At 45.7% G+C, this 20,127-nt stretch overlaps 1 protein-coding gene across 4 annotated transcripts in view; it reads right to left on the bottom strand.

The window, feature by feature from the left end:
* The window catches only part of TMCC3 (transmembrane and coiled-coil domain family 3), a 266,106-nt gene that overhangs the window by 146,082 nt on the left and 99,897 nt on the right, over positions 1-20,127 (bottom strand). The window lies entirely within an intron of this gene.

Raw genomic sequence — 20,127 nt, 5'->3', positions numbered from 1 at the left:
CGCGTAGTTGATTCACTTTGCTGTAGAGTAGAAACTAACACAATATTGTAAAGTAACTATACTCCAATAAAAATTAAAAAAAAAAGAAACCGAGGCTCAGAAGATATACGTAAAGTGACAGGATCTCAATCAGAACCTGGGACTTTCTAAGTCTGAGTGTTTCCCTTTATCCCACATTCCTTCCTCATTCTAGTTTGGGAAACAACATAAATTCCTGAGAAGTTAAATAAAAATACAAGATTTAATGTTTAAAAAAACCCCAGAATACCTCCTTACCATGGTTTACCAGCCCAGTGTAACCCAGCCGTGACCAACTCTCTCAGCCTTGTCTCTCACTTACATTCTCCTACTCAGGCCTCCTGTCTGCTCCTTCAATGTGCCAGGCTTTCTCTCACCCTAGAGTCATCACTCTTGCTGTTGCCTCCACCTGGGGCATTCTTTCCCCAGAAGTTCACACAGCTGGTTCATTCTTGAGAGCTCAGTTGTGATTTTCTCACTTATCACCATCCGAGATCACCTCCTTGACTTATATTCTCCCTGTCAATAAGTCAACTCCAAGGGGAGATCCTCTGTTTTGCTCACTGTACCACCTGGAACAGTGACTGACACATGTAGCAACTTAATATTTGTTGAAGGAATGAACTCTACGACTTCAAAAAGTCGTTGATTTCCCCATAACACGACTTCATAACCCATTCTGGTATTATAATCCATAGGTTTAAACAAATGCTTTTTAAACCCATCCACATTTTCATCCTATATCAGCTGGCAGGATAAGACTAAACGAGATGAAATGTAATAAAAACAACTGTGAAGCCTACAAAATATTGGGAGGTGGGGGAAATGGGAGGTGTAGTGAGGGGATAGGGCTGAAAAAAATACGAGTAACATAATATTTAAAGTAGACTTAGAGGGAGTAATTATAAATGACTTTTAACTCAATATGACTTGTTGCAAGAATGCAGCTACCGAAAACATGACCTTCTGTGCAATGGAGGATTTCAAGCAAAAAGGGGAAAACTACTTCTTGGACATACTTTATTAACAAAAATAGCTAGCATTTCTCAAAATGAACATTTGAGAAACTGTTCTGTAAAGGATAATAAAGCTTTATCTGTTACACATGTGGCATGATTTTTCTCCATTATCATTTATCTTTTACTCTATGTGATGTTTCTCTATACGGCTTTTAAATCATGTATTCAAATCTCTCAGTATTTTCCCTTAAAGTTTAGTAATTCAGAGTCAGAAGTACTGACTCTGAAATCATACTTGCTTGGTTTGAATTCTGGCACCACCACTTGTTCGACCTTGGGAAAATTACTTAACCTCTCTGTGCCTCAATTTTATCATCTAGAAAATGGGAAGAATAAATAGTAAATACAAGAAAAAATGGCTAGCATTTACCAAGGGTATAATATGAACTAGGCACTGTAGTGAAAGCTTTACATGAAATATCTCATTTAATCTTCAAAATACTGTTATGTTAGAGGCACTGTTAATACTTCTCATTTCATAGACGAGAGAAATACAGTTCAAAGGAGTCAGGTAACTTGCCCAAATTTACAGAATTAGTATGTGTTAGAGTCAGGATTCACGAGTCCAAAGCCTGGTTTTTAAACTTAATTCACTACTGCACCAGCTTTTATTGATTATCCTGGACCCAGCGAAGGGTTGGTAAGAAAGCACTACCTGCTCTTAAGAAGCTGTGGGATTCAGCGATCTCAGCAGCTGGGCCTGTGCAGCCTGGTGAAGCTTATGACCCATAAACCAGAAGATGAAGCCCTTAATTTATAACTGTAGAATATCCACGTGTTCATTAGCTCCCCAAACACCACTACTTACTACTTACTAATACACTAATTACACCAGTAATTCAGGCTCCACATTTCAAACATCATCTCACTCTTCCTTCTCCTTCATCCTCGTCTCTAATGAGTCATAAAGTCCAGCTATCAATTCTTCTAATTTTTCTTTTTATAATTATTGTATTGCAAAAGAAAAATACCTACTCATGGTAAGACAGTCGAATGCTATACAAAGATAGATAATAAAAAGTAAGTCTGCCTCCCATTCTAGACCCCAAGTGCCCTTTTCTGGAGACAACTGTTACTGATAAAAACACACACAAATGGGAAAGGGAATGACAGGATCAGATGCGGGTCACTCTGTATATAGTGGAGGGAGGATTAGGGCGGGTGAGGCTAAACACCAAGAGATGAGCATGGAGGCTACTGCAATGGTTCTGGTGGCTAATGATGAGATCATGAAATAGGACCATGGCAACCTGAAGAATCTGTGAGATACATGGGGGATGGGTCATTTAGAGATAGCAGTGCTTGGATTTGGGGAGGAAAGAGAGTGAAGAGTCTGGGATGACTCCTGCCTGCCTGGCTTGATACTGGTGTTGTTTCACTGAGATCAGAATATGAAGCACCAGTTCACAAGTTCAGCCAGGGATGCATTCATGGCATCTGGGAGACAGAGCAGATAGAAATGAGGGTCTAGAGCTCAAGAGAGAAGTCAGGCTGCAGCAAAAGGGGGCTGTTGATGCCATGCACAGGATGAGTTCGCTGAGCTGGGTGAGAGCATCACTATCTTGAGGGACAGGCAGAGGAAGCACCATCTCTGGTGTCATTACCATCGATTGCATGGACAATAGAGGGCTCTCCAGAAACCTAGTTTTACCTGGAGACATATTTTGGCACTTGGTTATGTTCAGTTCTGTTGTGTGCCTCTATCATTTCATATATGTATGTCCTGCTGTCCTGTAACATTTGCCATCCGTTCCAAGGTAGAGACTTGCCAGGTTTCATGCGTAAGGGATGCAGCTCTTTTTCTTTGGTCATTTTAGTCACATTTTCTTAAATTAGGATATGTAGCCACTCGCAGTCAGACTGCATCTGAACAATATAACAACGGCAGGCGGGGTTGGGGGGGCTTGACATGTGCTGCTCTGCTCACTTTGCTGCCTTGTGTTTCTGCGGCAGCCAAGAGAAGAACGACCCTAGTCCAACCTAGGCTCAGAGTAAGCACATGAACGGAGCAGAATCGCCCCAGCTGATCCACAGACACGCGAGGGAGCAATAAATGCTTATCGTCTATTACCTGGCACTGAGATTTTGTGGTTGTTATGCAACAGCTGTTCCTTTTCCTTGTATACGATGAAATGTTTAGACCTTAAATACATCTTCAATTGGTTTTGACAAAGGTATTCACCTGTGTAACTCACACCCCTGGCAAGACACAGAACACTGCCATAACCCCAGAAAGCGACCTGCTGGTCCTTCTGAGTCAATCCCCACCTCACGCCCAAAAGCAAACACTGATTTACTCTATCATCATAGCTTAGTTTTAAGACTTCTATCATTGCCGCCTAGTTTTGTGGTAAGTTGATAAGGACCAGGGATTAGCCAAATCCAGCCCACGGCCCATTTTTGTATGACCCATGAGCTAAGAATGGTTTTTACATTTTTAAACAGTTTAAAAAATATCAAAAGAGGAATAATACTTTGTGACATGTGAACATTTTACGAACTTCAAATTTCAGTGCCTATGATGAGGTTTGACTGGCACGCAGCCAGCTCCATTTATTTACATATCTATGGCTGCTTCTGCACTACAGCCGCAGAGTTGAGGAGCTGAGACTGAGAACATATGCTCCAAAAGCCTGAAGTATTTACTACCGGGCCCATCACAGACAATGTCTGCCCATCCCTAGGGAACTTGCCTCTCTCTCCATCACACGTGTGGACCCAAGTGCTGAAGCCAGAGTTGAAAACCAGGTGTTCTGAGTGCTGTTTTAATTGCGTTCATTCAAATCACACATACAAATCATACATGTTCATGAAACGTCTAAATACTGTCAAAATACACAGTGTGGAAAGTGAGAACCTCTCAGAAGCCCAGCTCTCAGGGAGAACACTCTAAGATTTCAAAGAAAACTGAAGCTAAGTTACAACTAATGTGTAATCGTTACTGTCCTGTATCATTTTCACACGAGGGTTGGCATCGCTAAGATCTGTTGTTACTGAAACGGAAGCAGCGAAGCTGTAAATAGGGACAGGCCAAAATCAGATGGAAGAGGTAGGGTGAGTGCCAACATCTCCCCTGTGAACTACAAGGGAAGACAGGAAGGAGTCAGATCCCCAGAGTCACACTGCATTAAATGCCCAATTCCAGCCAGGCTAGACTCACAAGTCCATGGGCACATCAGGCATCCACGGAAAAAAGCAGCGGTCCCAGACGGGGACCTGAGCCACCACACACTGTGCTGGCTGGAGTTTGCCAGCTTAGGGTTGTGCATGGCTGCCTTAGAAACAGCGTGGATCTTATCCTAGAATGCAAAGTATGCTCCTTCTTAGCTAATAAAGTGCAATGCTGTTCTTCTGCTGGGAACATTGGTAGCACTTACATTATGCTTTTAGGAATAACACCATCTGGAGATACCCTTGAAGTATATGGCTTTGGTCAATAACTCCAACTCTAGAAGCCCATCTCTTCAAGTTTTGCCCAACTACCTCAGCCTTCTTTAATGGAAATACTTCCCTTTTTCACTGAATGATTTCTTCTCTAATTAAGAACCATTTTGCTACTCTAGAAGGGATGGGGGGTTGGGGGGAAGGATAGATCGGAATATCTGCAGGGCTTTGTTATGCTGAGTGGCAAGCACAAGTAGGGATCAGAGTACAATTTCTGGGACGACAGTGGAAAAGCTGACGCCATCTTCTCATGCCATCCCTTTAAGTACGTGCTGCACCACTATTCAAAATGATTACGTCAAAGGGTATCAATTGATTAGCCAGCTGTGGATGGCCACATGTTTCTGTTTGTTTTCTGGCTGGGGGGTGGTTGATGAGTATCTCAGGAAACCTATGGATTCTTTCCCCGGAAAAACACACATGTTCCCCCCCACACACACACACACACATTCATGGGGCTTTCAGGCTCTGAGTGCCTGGCGAGGGATCCCAAGTTTAAAAGACTCAGCTATAGGAGGTGAGTGTACCTTGAGGGGCTGTAGTAGAGACAGTCTATAATGACAATGTTCTCACAGTCTGACTACCTGTGGAGTTTGCCCCAGATGCACTGGACTTCAGACCATGGTTTTTTGGGGATAAAATGACTAAGCAGGCTCCCAATTTGTAGCTTAGCTGGTCTTTGGGGAAAAAAATGCAAGTATTTGATTTGAGAGTGAATAAATTGGTATTTTAATACTGTGTGTGCCTGCATGTGTAGGTGCATGTAGATGTGTGTGTTGTGTGTGTGTGTGTGTGTGTGTGTGTGTGCGTTTACATCAGTCCGCCCCTGAGGTACCGTCCTCCCAGGTTTAGCAGCTGAGGTGAATTCAACCAGGTAAGAGCCAGCTGATGGGGCCCCAGGCAGCTTGCCCCTGGGGAGCTCTGTTAACCACTTCCCACCTACAACTGCCCCATCCTCATGGCCACCATCAAGTTGAGGACACCAGCCCACGTTGAGGCCTTGCCAGCAGCTGTGAACAGTTCCAGTTCCTTCTAATCACAGAGGACTGATCTGCTGCTTACCGCACAAGCTCCTTAAACTACATCCCACTGTGTGGCCTAAAGGGGATTACAGCTGTCGTGTAGCTTTTATCTTGCCACCTACCCAGCAGCAGACAGGAGAGCTCAAAATGTGACAGAAATAAGAACTAAGAGTAAAGAAATTCCCAGAAGGCTGAGTCTGTGTCTCTCCGAGGCACTGAAAGCATCCTACACAAAAGTAAAACATGAATCTTGGGTTTCCTGAATTCTCCTCTGTCTTCTCTTGGCTGAAAGCATGAGACTGATAAGTCAGTGTCTGCCAACTTCCAGCTCTGGCCAGCAAAGAAAATCAGATGGGGAAAGGCGGGCGCCTGAGCATGGGCCTGCTAGCAGGCAAACACGCACACGACAGACATGCGGAGAAAGGAAAGAAAAGGCCGCCACCCTTCCTGACTTTTCAGAGACAGGCCTACAATTGTTTCGGAGGGTAGTCCAGACAACACAGGAACTCCTGAGAGTTCAGCTAAGGAAAGAGCACATGTACACTCCACAGGATCATCAGGCCCGGCTCTATTTCTATGTTCACGTCCACACGGAGACGGGCCAAGGGTTCTGCTGTCCTATGGCAGCAAAGGCCAGGCTGCCACCAGCACTCTGGGTTATCTTCCTGGGTCTGACGTCTATTCCAGGAACCCTTGGGACCGAGAGACTGATCAGCAGAGGAAGGAAAAAAGAACGTTTTATAGTGCAAAGCCCCAAATCAGCCCCAGATAACTTGGAAAACTGTGCATTGTTTAAAATCTTCCAGTGGATTCCCACTTCCCGGAGGATAAATTCTCAGTTCCCTATGTTGGCCTTTACGTAGGGAGGATCACGTACTTTAATGGTCCAAACAGGAGCACTTTGGAGAGTGAAAGACACTGCGATTCATAACCATGCTGGGCCAACAGCCGTAAACCAGGACTGTCTCCCCTGAGAGACCAGACTCTGGGCATACTGTGACTTAGCCCTGGGACCCACCCTCTTCCCTCTCACCATCTGTCTGCGGGCTTTCTCCTCCAGTTTCCCGGAAGGAGCCAGTTTTCCCTCACCTCCTCACCCCTGACAAGCACTTTCCTCTCCCTGTTCCACATATCTGCAGCTTCCTCACCTGCCCCACGCCTACTCCTCCTTCTTCAGCCTCAGTCTGGACATAACACGGGCAGGGAGGCCTCCTCTGACCTCTGAGACAAGGTTGGCTCCCTCTTACGGGCTCCCAGGGCACCCCTTTGAGATGCTTCCTTTAGCTCCCACACCATCCCCAAGCCATGGAAGTTAAGGGCCATCCCGAGCGCTCCCGGGACCCCAGGCTGCCTCTGACACACGCCGCTGACATGACCCGCTCAGCACTCTGAGTCCCTTCGAGGCAGAGACTGTGGTCCATTCATCCAGGCACAGTGTGGTTGTTGAGGAGGAGGCCGGGAAACAACGAGAGGGCCACGATCCCTCGTCTGAAACCTTGGGTCCAGGTACGTTTCAGAATTCAGAATTTTTCATTTGAAAATGATAATACGATGCGATAGTGCCAGTGGAGCTGGGGCAGCATCCTGTAATCTGCCACACTGATATTTCTGCAGCAAAATGTGTGAATATTCATATAAGTGGCTAAATACAGCCTCAAAATATCCTCACATCCTTTCGGGTCAGGCTTTGAAAGTCATTGAGTTCAGAGCAGGTCAGAATTTTCTGCCAAAATTATGAAGAAATTTTGGTTGTCAAGAGCTTTTGGGTTTTTTTAATTGTGGAAAAGAGACTATGGACTCATGATAGCTTACATTTCATGAATACTCATCTTCCAGGCACTGTTCCAAGTTTATATACAATTATATATAACATTATATATTCTCTATATATTACATTAATATACGTTATAAGTAATATATATAGGCTGTATCTATAAAATCTCATTTAATGCTCAAAACCATCCTATAACGTAAGTGTCATCACTTTAGTTTTTAGATAAGGAAACTGAGGCACAGAGAGGACAAGGAATGCGCAGAAGGTAAGCAGCAGATCACAAAACCAACACACGCTCCACAGCTGGTGCTCAGCGATCCCTGAGTAAATGAATCAATGAAACTCGAGTGTGCATGTGTTACACGTAGCAAGGCGGAGCAGTTAAGCGGCAAAACTGCTGATGTGGCCTTGTCAGTTCCTTGGGGTTATCTGCCTCAAACCTCTTTTCTAGGCATTGCTTCTACCTCAATTTAAATGCTTACTGAAAGTGCATTACAAGTAGCCCAGCCCCCTGGACACAGATCCTGCCTGGTGCAGGGGTAGGCTCCTGACTCAAATTAGGGCAATCGTGACAATTCCCTGAGACTTGGGAACTGGCATCACAAAGTCATTCTCTTCTGGGCGCCTGGACAATAAAACACAAACGTGTTTCAGAGGAAAACAGGAAACACCATAGACAGCCTAAATATCCAACTCCAGCCTGACATATTTTAGTGTGTAGCCTGTGATTTCTTTTTAAATAAAACATTGGCTGGCGCACAGGAACTAGCAGGCCAGTGGGGACTGCCTCTGCTGATACTTAACTAATGACTGTCGAGTCACTGGCCATTAAATTATTCAACCAAGGCTTACTGTGCACCTACTGTGGGCCAGGTATTCTACTAAGCAGATGATAAACAAGACGGGTGTGGTGCACGCCCTCCCAGGTCACACGACTACAGTGAAAAGTCAAATAGCAACAGTGTGAGTATCACGATCCAGGGAATATGTGGGGAGCAGAGAGGATACACAGCAGTAGATTTAAATCAATTTGTAATTGGATCTGAAGTGGAACAAAAATTAATTATACTATTTATGAGCTGTTCAAGTTTAATTCCAACACATTTAGATTATAAAACTAAATGATTGTGAAGAATTACTGATGCAAGCAGTGGAGATATGTGCACTGAGTCAAGCACAGACCATCCAGACTGTTATCATTAACAGAAGATTAACAAGATTTGCATATATATTGTGAATGTTTGATTAAATAGCTCAATCGTGGAAAAACTAGTACAATGTGGGAGTATGGTTTCCAGAAAACACTTAGTCCAGCCAATATCTTTTGTCCATTTAGAGTCAGGGTTATCTGCAGTGTAAAACTGAATTCTGCAGAAAGCACTTTGCAAAAGTATTAGAATACTTCTGAGTTTCAAGAGAAAAAAGAACAACACTAAAGCGTTTATGGCAAGAGTAAATATGATTGAGTAGCTGCGGCAACAGAAACACATTTGATGTAACATATGACAGACCCTGTTAGCTGTGAATGCACTTACTCTTACTCCTTTCTTTCTTGTAAACATAACCCCAATTTTGTTCAGTACTCTACCATGCCGTGCTAAATATACTCTTTCCCGGCCGCCCTTGAAGTCACAGATGTCCATAGATCATGGTTCTGGTGAATAAAACCTAAGTAAAAGTCTGTTTCTGGTTCCTAATAAAAGGAGACAGTTGGCAAGAGGAACCCTTTTCCAACCCGTCTTCTCACCTAGATGTAGACGTAATGCCGGAGCTGTAGCCACCATGCTGTCACCATGAGGGCGAAAGCCAACGTGCCAAGTGGCTCTGATGAGGAGTTGAACCAGCCTACCTCCAGCCTTCCTATTATGTGAGGAAAAAACACACTCTTATTTGTTTTAACCACCGTTCTTCGATATTTCTGTTCTTTGCAACCAAACATTACTAATAGAATAGAACAAGACGGAAGGTTGTCCTTAAAAGTGTGAACCTTGGGTAACTGTAGCTACCAAGACCCAGAATTCTGTGTAATTAGTGACTCAGTGCAGATAGCAGGAAATAACCAGTCCGGTGTGGAGCAGCATAAAATACTGATCATCGTGGGACACCAGGTCAGGATGGTGGCAGAGGCTGTTGGTTGTTACTCAATGTATGTCCCTGTCTTCTTTCTCACCAACATGCCCTTTCCCAGCCCCAGGGCAAGTCCCATTTCAGTCACCTGGTTAAAGCGTAATAGGACCGGAAAGTTACTGATAGTTCAGGGGCTGTGCTCTGCCAACTGTGTAGACAGTTAAGCTTCTTCCAGCCTCCACCTTAGACACAAGAGATTTCGATATGGGATGCAGACTTAACCTGGTTTACTTCAGGGCATGTCCAATTGCACTGTCAGAACCTTCAGGCCTTTTTCTTTTTCTTTTCTTTTTTTTTTGGTAGAAGTAGGTTTCTAGGTGTCTGGTATATTTGATACAAGGTTATTACTATTTTTGGACTCAATGGCAGCTTTTTAAGTAGACACCACAGAGGTAGATACATTTCCCCTGAACCTAATGACCTCACCTTTCCCCCTTCTGAATTTGAGAAGCAGTTTATGCTTTTTTACTCACTCTGTGTTAACGCTTTGTTTGTAAATAATAAAACCTTATTTATTTATTTTTTTCTTAAAAAGAAGGCATGGAGGGGAGTCTTGGAGAACAAGGCATACTCAGAAATTCTAAGGCTGGAGAGAACCAAGAGCTGAGGTTTCTTAGACCGGCAGGTAGGTGTGGGAGAGTTCTGTGCCTCACACACTGAGGTCTGACTTTTATTCCAATGGCACTGAGGAGCCACTGAAGGAGTTTAATCAAGGAACTGAAATAACCAGATTTTTTATTTAGAAAGATCACATGGATTGCACTATAGGGAAGCAAATTGCAAGGTGGCACAAGAGGCCAGTTACAAATTAGTAAGAAACGGTGCAGGCCTGAATTAAGGCCATGGCAATGGACAAATTCGAGAGGCATTAAGGGAAAGCGTTTCATGCCCGATTAGATTTATTTGGTACGGGACAGGAAAGCAATAAGGCGGCTCGCAGATTCAACAGGGGGTAGTTGTTGATATCATTCACAGAGATAGAGCATGCGGGGGGGTCAGGTGAATGGGGGTGCCTCAGGGGAGACAGGCAATGGCCCATGCAGTTTTGTGCACAGTGGGACATCTCTTGGAGATATACTGCTAGGCAGCAGAATACATGGGTCAGGCACTCAGATCTGAACAGTAACTGAATCTGAATGCAAACGGATAACAACTGAAGTCATGGGACTCACTGAGATTATCTAAAGAAAATGAGCAAAATGGGAAGATGCATCAGTGAAATCACAAAGCACACTAATAGCAGTGGTGGAGGATGAAAGCAGCAGCGTCCACAAAGACGGGAACGGCCAGCGGGGCCGAGAAAGAATCACGGAGGAGGCGGGGTGGGGAGCGTGATGGGAAGCCCGGGGAGGAAGCTGGGAGGCCTGAGTGGTCTGCAGCGTCCACCACCAGAGAGAGCAGAGCCCACACGGACGGCTCAAGGCTGCTCTTCCCCAGCATATGTGGGCTTTGACCTGCCCCAAGTGTGCGTGTGACCCTGCTCCCCTGCCATGGCTCACTGGTCAGGAGGTGATTGCTGACCCAAGCACAGAAACCAGCGCTGGGAGCCTGGAGTGCCCCCCGCCCCTGCCACGTGGACTGCGAAGCCAGCAGGCTGAGAATGGGGAGCCGGAACAGTGTGCCCTGGTCTGGGAAGACAGCTCCTCCTGTCCTGATAAATGACTGTTACGTTAATGCTGGTTCCGGCTGGTTTCTCTTACTTGCAACTATAAAAATCCCAATCTGGGGATTCCCTGGTGGCGCAGTGGTTGAGAGTCCGCCTGCCGATGCAGGGGACACGGGTTCGTGCCCCGGTCCGGGAAGATCCTACATGCTGCGAAGCGGTTGGGCCCGTGAGCCATGGCCGCTGAGCCTGCGCGTCCGGAGCCTGTGCTCCGCAACGGGAGAGGCCACAGCAGTGAGAGGCCCGCGTACCGAAAAAAAAAAAAATCCCAATCTGGGGCTTCCCTGGTGGTGCAGTGGTTGAGAGTCCGCCTGCCGATGCAGGGGACACGGGTTCGTGCCCCGGTCCGGGAAGATCCCACATGCCGTGGAGCTGCTGGGCCCGTGAGCCATGGCCGCTGAGCCTGCGCGTCCGGGGCCTGTGCTCCGCAATGGGAGAGGCCACAACAGTGAGAGGCCCACGTACCGCAAAAAAAAAAAAAAAAAAGTCATGTACCAAAATGTTCATTGCAGCTCTATTTACAATAGCCAGGACACGGAAGCAACCTAAGTGTCCATCGACAGATGAATGGATAAAGAAGATGTGGCACATATATACAATGGAATATTACTCAGCCATAAAAAGGAACGAAATTAAGTTATTTGTAGTGAGGTGGATGGACCTAGAGTCTGTCATACAGAGTGAAGTAAGTCAGAAAGAGAAAGACAAATACTGTATGCTAACACATATATATGGAATTTAAGAAAAAAAATGTCATGAAGAACCTAGGGGTAAGACAGGAATAAAGACACAGACCTACTAGAGAATGGACTTGAGGAAATGGGGAGGGGGAAGGGTAAGCTGTGACAAAGCGAGAGAGTGGCATGGACATATATACACTACCAAACGTAAAATAGATAGCTAGTGGGAAGCAGCCGCATAGCACAGGGAGATCAGCTTGGTGCTTTGTGACCACGTAGAGGGGTGGGATTGGGAGGGTGGGAGGGAGGGAGACGCAAGAGGGAAGAGATATGGGAACATATGTATATGTATAACTGATTCACTTTGTTATAAAGCAGAAACTAACACACCATTGTAAAGCAATTATACTCCAATAAAGATGTAAAAAAACAAAACAAAACATGTAACCATTTTAAGTGTCCAGTTCAGTGGCATTAAGTGCATTTCTACTGTTTGTGCAAACATCACCACCATGGATCCCCAGAACTTTTCATCTTCGCAAACTGCAATTCTGTACCCGTTAAACACTAACTCCCATTCCCGCCTCCCCCCACCTACCTGTACCCACCATGCCACTTTCTGTCTCCATCAAGTTTATTATTCTAGGCACCTCAGGAAGTGGAATCCTACAGTAATAAATCTTTTAGAAACAACTTACGTTTAAATGTGCTTTAAACTGTAAACATTTACCAACTGTTATCGCTTCCTCCTCCTGAGGTGGGCAGGGCAAGGACCATGGCTCCGGCTTTGGAGGCTGGGGAAGCTAGGGCTCAGGAAAGTTAAATGATTCACCCAAGCCTCGGCTTCAAGGGATCACAGGGCCCCACGCCCCACGAAGTGCCAGGCTCGGCTAACCCTCTCACACACTCCAGGGAGGCTGCTTCCAAAACTGGACTGTTGAAGGCCATTATCCCAACCCACACCCCATACCAGCGGGCCTTCCTTTTCTGTGCCCGGAGGTGGGTGGTTTGAGCACTTCACTAAGGATTAGCAATCAGAACAGGAAATAGCCAATGCAGTAGGGTGGAGACAAGAAGGATTTAACCTTAGGCCAGAGTGTGTCTTTCTATGGTCGGATGCTCCCTGCTCCCTGCTCAGGAGGGAGACAGCTCAGAGAGGTCAAAGCCATTGCCAGCGTGAATTATTCATCTGCACACTTGTTTGCAGTGCACCTGAGTAGGCAGCACAGTAGAGTCAGGGCAGAAAGTGTTAAATGATTAATCCTCCTCCTGCCTGAGTCCTCGGCTCCTGGGCCGGCTCTCTTACTACTGGACATCTGGAGAGAGGTCTTGCTTTCCATTCTCAGGTCAGAAGGTTTGCTCACTTTTGTTTTCTGCACAGTAATGGTCAACCCTAATGACCTATTTGCAAGCTGCCAAGAGATGTAAGGTTTCTTCAGGTTGGTTAGTTTGCTGGAATTGGAAATGGTTCAAGCTGTGCATTCCTTACTTTCTAAATCAATGTAAAAAGCTCTTAGTGAGCCTAAAGAAAATGAGCCTCATGCATTCTGTTCTCATCAATACCTACTAAAATAATTTATCAGGTGCTGTGTGTGTGTGTGTGTGAACGCGCATACATAGGTTCTAACCTTAAAAGCTGGAGACAGTTGTTAAAACATACTCTAAATTTACCTGCAGGACAGAATCAAAAGCTAATTAGTTTGACCCCATGTGGCTCAGCTGTGCTTAAGACCTAAGGAAGATTATGTCTTAGAATTTAAGGATTTCCCTTGGGGCTGGTTTAAAGGTGGAAATCCTGTCTCACCTTAAGACTCTGTAAGTAAACTGGAGTGGCTGGGGGACAGGTGTGGAGGAACCAAGGAGACTGAGGAAGGAGCCTGGGAGCTGGAGCAGGAAGACCTAGATTGACAACCTGCCACCCACTTACTACACGGTGCTCTAGGGCAAGTTGCTTTATCTGAGCCTCAGTTCCTCATCTGTGAAAAGGGATCATAACTTTATCTACGAAGGAGGGACAGTGCAGAGATTAAATAAAATAAGAACTGTAATAGCAGCAACAATTCACTGAGTGCTCACAATGACTCAGGCACCCTTCTGTGGAAAAATTACTGTAAGGGACTTTACAAACATTAGTTGTAGTAACAACTTTATTATTGTTGTTCTTTACTGACAATTCAAAGGGCTTCAATAAGTGTAGAGAATGTGGGCAGGTTTCTTCCACTTTATTCTTTTTTTTTTTTTTTTTTGCGGTACGCGGGCCTCTCACTGCTGTGGCCTCTCCCGTTGCGGAGCACAGGCTCCGGATGCGCAGGCTCAGCGGCCATGGCTCACGGGCCCAGCCGCTCCACGGCATGTGGGATCTTCCTGGACCGGGGCACGAACCCACGTCCCCTGCATCGGCAGGCGGACTCTCAACCACTGCGCCACCAGGGAAGCCCGTTTTTGGCTTTTTTTGCGCACTTTATTCTTATTTTAAAAGTCTAAAATCCCATACTGTTTGAGTACCAAGGGTCTCATCTCCCAAATGCCACTTTGAGCCCATAAGGATCTTCTTCCCTTCTGTCCTCTCTTTGAGGGAAGAGGGGAGAAACTGGACCAGCAGGAAGAGGACGAGGAGCTAACATATGTTAACTGAGGTGCCAAACTTCTGTGGCCAGAAACTTAACCAAGATAACATATAGGAGTAATGTTAAAATCTATCACTGTGCTTTTTTACCCCTTTTGCATTTGAGGGCTGGTGGACTGCCAGCGTGCAGGGAGGGACCTGGAAGCTAGTGGCGAATGGCCAGCCCAGGGCCCCCCATGGTTGTTGCCAACACACCATCCTGAGAAGCCAGGCAGCACCAGAGGCATTTCTGCCACTACCCTCCAGGGAGCAGGCCGCCCCAGGCACAGACAGGGACTCCGAAGGCTCAGTATGCGGCCCCTTGTCCAGGCCACTGTGCAGCCGTGAACCCACTCTTCCCTGCTAGTCTCAGGTGCCCCCTTAAGGAGGAGCTGGAGTGAGGACAGGGCTCTGAAAGACAGAGGTCTCCAGACAAAACCAAGTTACCTAAAGAGCCCATTTCAGCTGTTGGATGAGACCAAGTCATCCAACTGCAATAAGACGTGGTTGTCCTCTGTTACCCAGTGTGGGTGAGAAGAAGGAGCTCAAGTGAAGACTGAGTTCTCTCTAGAAAAATAAGTTTTCTTTGCAAACACAGGCGGTGTGAATAAATCCAATATTAGTACCCTGCAGCCCTCAGACACGTGCTTTGGGAAAGGCGGTAATTACTTTCCTCTGCCTGGGCAGCTTCCCCCCATCTTTCTGCACCCCTCTTCCTAGCTAACAGCCTTTTCAGATGCTGGCTTGGCATGAGTTCCTGAGGGAAACCTCCCTTGGAATACACCCCCATCCCCAAGGCCAGGTCAGTGCTCACACCCCTCTCCCCACACAGCCATGTTCCCAAGCCTGCCCTTATCAAAGCAGGGATCCCCCTGTGTTGTAAGTGCTTGTTTATTCATTTGCCTCCCCAGCCTGTGTACACTTTTCAAGTCAAGGACTGTGTCTTGTTCACCATTATATTCTTGCTGCCTAACACAGTGTCTGACAATAAATATATGTTCAATACCAATGGATGCCATCTTGCAGCAACATGGATGCAACTAGAGATTATCATACGAAGTGAAGTAAGTCAGACAGAGACAACTACCATAAGATATCACTTAGACGTGGAATCGGAAATATGGCACAAATGAACCTATCTGCAAAACAAATAGACTCACAGACACAGAGAACAGACTTGTGGTTGCCAAGGGGGGGCGGGAGGGAGAGGGATAGACTGGGAGTTTGGGGTTGGTAGACGCAAACTATTACATTTAGAACGGGTAAACAACAAGGTCCTAATAGCACAGGGAATTATACTCAGTGTACTGTGATAAACCGTAATGGAAAAGAATACAGAAAAAGAATGTCTATATGTGTGTAAAACTGAGTCACTTTGCTGTACAGCAGAGATTGGCACAGCATTGCATATCAACTATACGTCGATAAAAGTAAATAAATAAATGTAATTATTGACCAATTAAAAAATATATCAATTGACAAGTGACTCACTGATGTCCCTGCAAGGAATATGTACCACCTTAGGTATCAACAATTTGAACGTGGGAAGACAACTGTCTGTCAGGGAATGCCAAGCACAATACAGAAGGAAGATGAGGAAGCGGGGATGTGGTTGGTTAGGAGGTTTTATTTTATTTTATTAATTAATTAAATTAATTAATTAATTTATTTTTGGCTGTGTTGGGTCTTTGTTGCGGTGCAGGGGCCTCTCATTGTGGTGACTTCTCTTGTTGTGGAGCACGAGCTCTAGGCGTGCGGGCTTCAGTAGTTGTGGCACGTGGGCTCAGTAGTTGTGGCTCGCGGGCTCTAGAGCGCAGGCTCAGTAGCTGTGGCGCACGGGCTTAGTTGCTCCACGGCATGTGGGATCTTCCCGGACTAGGGCTCGAACCCGTGTCCCCTGCATTGGCAGGCGGATTCTTAACCACTGTGCCACCAGGGAAGTCCTGGTTAGGAGTTTTTAAAAGACTATGCTCATTTTGAAAAGGGTCCAGAGCTAAAGCAATTTTTTTTTTTTTTTAAAGCATAGTATAAATCTTCATAGATGCCACACCTGGCACCTGGCCAAGTTCTACCTCTAACTGGATGTGGGACTTGGGGCAAGTTCCTCATCATTTACTTGAGTTACATGTAATCCCATCATCAGAGCTTCAGGGTTCTTGAGGTGATGAAAGAGAGTTAAAGAGAGTTCTTTTAACTCTGTATTGTAGAAAACTTTGAAAATATAAAATAAGAAAATGAACTATTCAGGAGTAGAATTTTGGAGTATTTCTTTCTGGTTTTCTAAAATTCATGTAATTACCCTTTTTGTGTTACATATTCTAATGAGCCCCATGTCCACGGACAGCTGCCACCTCTGGGTACCTCTACTTCCCCTGCCCCATCAGCTCCCATTCACTCTAGGGCCCAAGGAGGCATCTGGAGTTGGCTGTCCCCAGAGGTATCAGAGGGTATACTGTCACGCAGGGCTTCTGATATTTATTTCCAGTAAGTATTTTGTTACCAGTCTTTTAAATGTTATTCAAGTTTTTTTTCTTGTGAAAACTTTCGAAGATAAACAAGGTGAAGGCAATAGTGTAAAGAACCCCATATACTCCTTGCCCATCTTATTGCATACCCTCCCACACATGGTGTGTGTGTTGGAGCATTTTAAAGCAGATACTATGTATCGTATCTTAAACACAGTTTTTAACTGTCCCTGTGTGCTGAGGCTGCCTTCGGAAGGGACAGAACCTCAGAAATGCACAGAACGTATAAAGAGCACTGGGGGTAAAGGTTGCTTGTGGATGCCCACTCTCACAGCAGCACAGTGCTTTTTTCTCATTGACCTGCACGAAAGGGAAAGCTTCCAATTAACTGCTTAAAAACACATTCAGAGCAAACAAAGCCTTTGATCCCTGTGGAAAACTTAGAAGGAACGGGGCAATTTTCCAAAAGCATCACGCTCCAAATAAGCCAGGTCAAGTGGACATTTCTGCCTGATACCCAGTTACTCCAGGTGTCACCTCTCCGGTTACTTAATTTCCCTGCTTCATTCCATCCGGATTGTGGAAGGAGCCTTGCTCACTAACCAGCACTGCCTTGTCTTTTTCCTCATGTGAACGAAAGGGGAGTGTTAATTACAGGTGTCCTGAAAGCAAGTGAGAGAACATGTGATCTCGTCTAGACACAGAGGCAAGGGGCCCTGGGCTCTCTGAATGCTGACCCAGTCAGGGACGGACACACAGACATAACTGAGACTTGCTCAAGCCCACTGCCTGCAAGCATGAAATGAACTAATGAGTGAATGAGTAGGAACTAAAGAGGTTGGAAGCCCCGTGAAATGAACGCTGGAGCCTGGACCACCCAGGCCAGGTATTGGGAGCACCAAGCAACTAAAACAAAACCTCAAAAACAACACATTAAAATGAGTTTCAAAAATGTATCACCTCCACTTTTTTCTTTCTGTCATTTATTTTTTCCCCCATTGTGATGTTTGGTGATGTTAAATTTAAAATGTAGTTTTAAATAAAGTTTGGACTTACATGTTAAAAAAAAAAAAGTATCACCTCAATACAAGAGTTACTTTCCTTCTTCCACTGAATTTCTAGTCTCGGTCCTCGGTAGATTCATTTCTACACAGCTGAAATCACGGCATACGGGCAATTTTATACGTGCTCTTCCTCACTTAACATATCAAACACATCCCCAGAATTCTTTTAAATGGCTGTAGGTATGTGTATAAACCCAAACGTAATTCTCTGCTCTTCTCCTTTCCTCTTTCTTCAGTTATTCATCTTTTTTTTTTAGGGGAGGAGTCCTGAAAACTGCTCTTTTTGCCTTATCTCCAACCCCTCTTGCCAAGAGGCGCCTGACCACTGAGGTCCCCCTGCTCTAGGAACTGGCACGTGCTAATGCCTCTGCGGGTAACACTGCCACAGCCCACTCTCCACCTGGCCTATTCCTACCTCCATGTCAGGGCTCAGATTAAGAGTCATTTATTCCAGGAAGCCTTCCTTGACCCTCCTGACTGCCGTAACTTCCTGGACTTCAAGGGTCAAGGCACCCATCACACTCTGTATGTTGTAACTGTCTTATGATCTGTCAGGTCACTAGAACGCGAGCAGAAGCCATTTTTCTGAGCCTTGATAGCTGGGTGGTCTTGTCTCCCTTGAGCCTCAGTTTTCTCATCTGTGGGAGAAGACAGTTATGCAGTCTCTCCCACCTACCAACAAGGATGCTGTGAAGATCACATGAGGCAGTATGGCAAAGATTCTTGGTGCAGCATAAAGGGCTGTAACAATGTTGATAAATATTACTGATGATATATCTGAAACCTAATTCTATGGCATAGAAAGTCGTCGCATAATTTTAACTTTTCGAGGATGGCAGATGAAGAGTGATAGCTAACAGTTACTGAATGTTCATGGACACTGTACCAGGCAGTTTACATGCATCTTCTCATTGTATCCTCATGCGAATGAATGGGGTAAGATCTCTTATTATTCTCATTTTCCAGAGGCTCAGAAGACTAAATTATTTTCCTGGGGCCACACTGGAATAGGATGCTAAGGACTCAGTGCAAGACTGCTCAAAAGATGCCCCTACCCACATCCATACAAAACAGTGCATACAACTTCCAGAAGTTCACGGATCCCCTAAAGCCCATGTTCTCTGGGCCCCTGTTCAAGGCCCTGCATGCAGAAAAGTGAATTTTGCAGAAAAAGTTCAAAGATTGACACACTTCACAGATCTGGGTGGGTATGAGAATAAACTGTGTCAGCAAGAATTCTAGAGCCTGGGAACAGGTGGTAAATCCTGAAGTCCCAGCAGACATTGTTTCCTTGGCAATTTAAGTCACTGGATGATTGAATACTCTTGGCCCAAAAGCCACATGGCATGAATATTGCACTCTGATAAATCGGGTGCTGAGGGAAGGTGATGGTACCAGCTGTCAAACTCCAGCCACCGGCAGCAACGGCCAGACCCTTCAGGGTGCAAATAGTTTCTGAAGACACTCACTGCTTGATGGAGTCCACAAACTGGAAAAGCAACGGCTATCAGAACATAAGAGGCTGCAAGGAACCAAAGTGGGAACAGAAACAAGAGTTTGTCGAACCATCTGGCTTCGGCCTGTCCTCATCTCAGAAAGGCTTTGGAAACGGTGAGGCATCACCGTGGGTGTAAGAAGTGCATGCGTCTCACACCGAGGAGGGTGAGAGACAGCAGCCCGGTCACCAGGCATGGCGAAACCCATCCCTCTGCAGAAAAATCCTTGGGACTGTGCCGCAAGTCAAAATAAGCAATTAAAATGTGAAAGCAAACTCGTGGGCCAGACTGCATTTTTCAGCGTGGCACCGTGTGGGCAAAGCCTCAGAGGCCACCTGGGAATGGACTGAGATGAGCCAAAATGGTTGCCATGGTGAAGGCTCCCAGAACCAAGGAACAAAGGCTTAGGGAGTATGTGGCTTAGAGAAAAGCAGCCTGCTGGGTAGCGTGAAGTGTGACAGTCCTCACAAAGACAACGGTGGAAACTGGCTGTTCAGATTCACTCAGGAGAGAGAGCAAAGGGAATGTGGCTGAGGAACTGGTTGGGGTTAGGGTTAGGGAGAGCAGCCTGAGGGAGTTCCCCACCCTGGGAACTGTCAGGTGTGGAACTAAGCTACAAAGGAAACACGCGCGCGCACGTGTGCACACACACACACGAGAGTGCAGCCCCCTAAATGTCAAGGAGGCAGACCCCTCCTCGGAAACAAAGTTTATTTTGCTTTTAACAAAGGGCATGAGGGTCCTCTACCA

Source organism: Globicephala melas, chromosome 10 (assembly GCF_963455315.2).
Source record: "Globicephala melas chromosome 10, mGloMel1.2, whole genome shotgun sequence".
In the NCBI taxonomy this organism is placed as follows: Eukaryota; Metazoa; Chordata; class Mammalia; order Artiodactyla; family Delphinidae; genus Globicephala; species Globicephala melas.
This window is presented reverse-complemented; position numbering and strand designations above follow the sequence as displayed.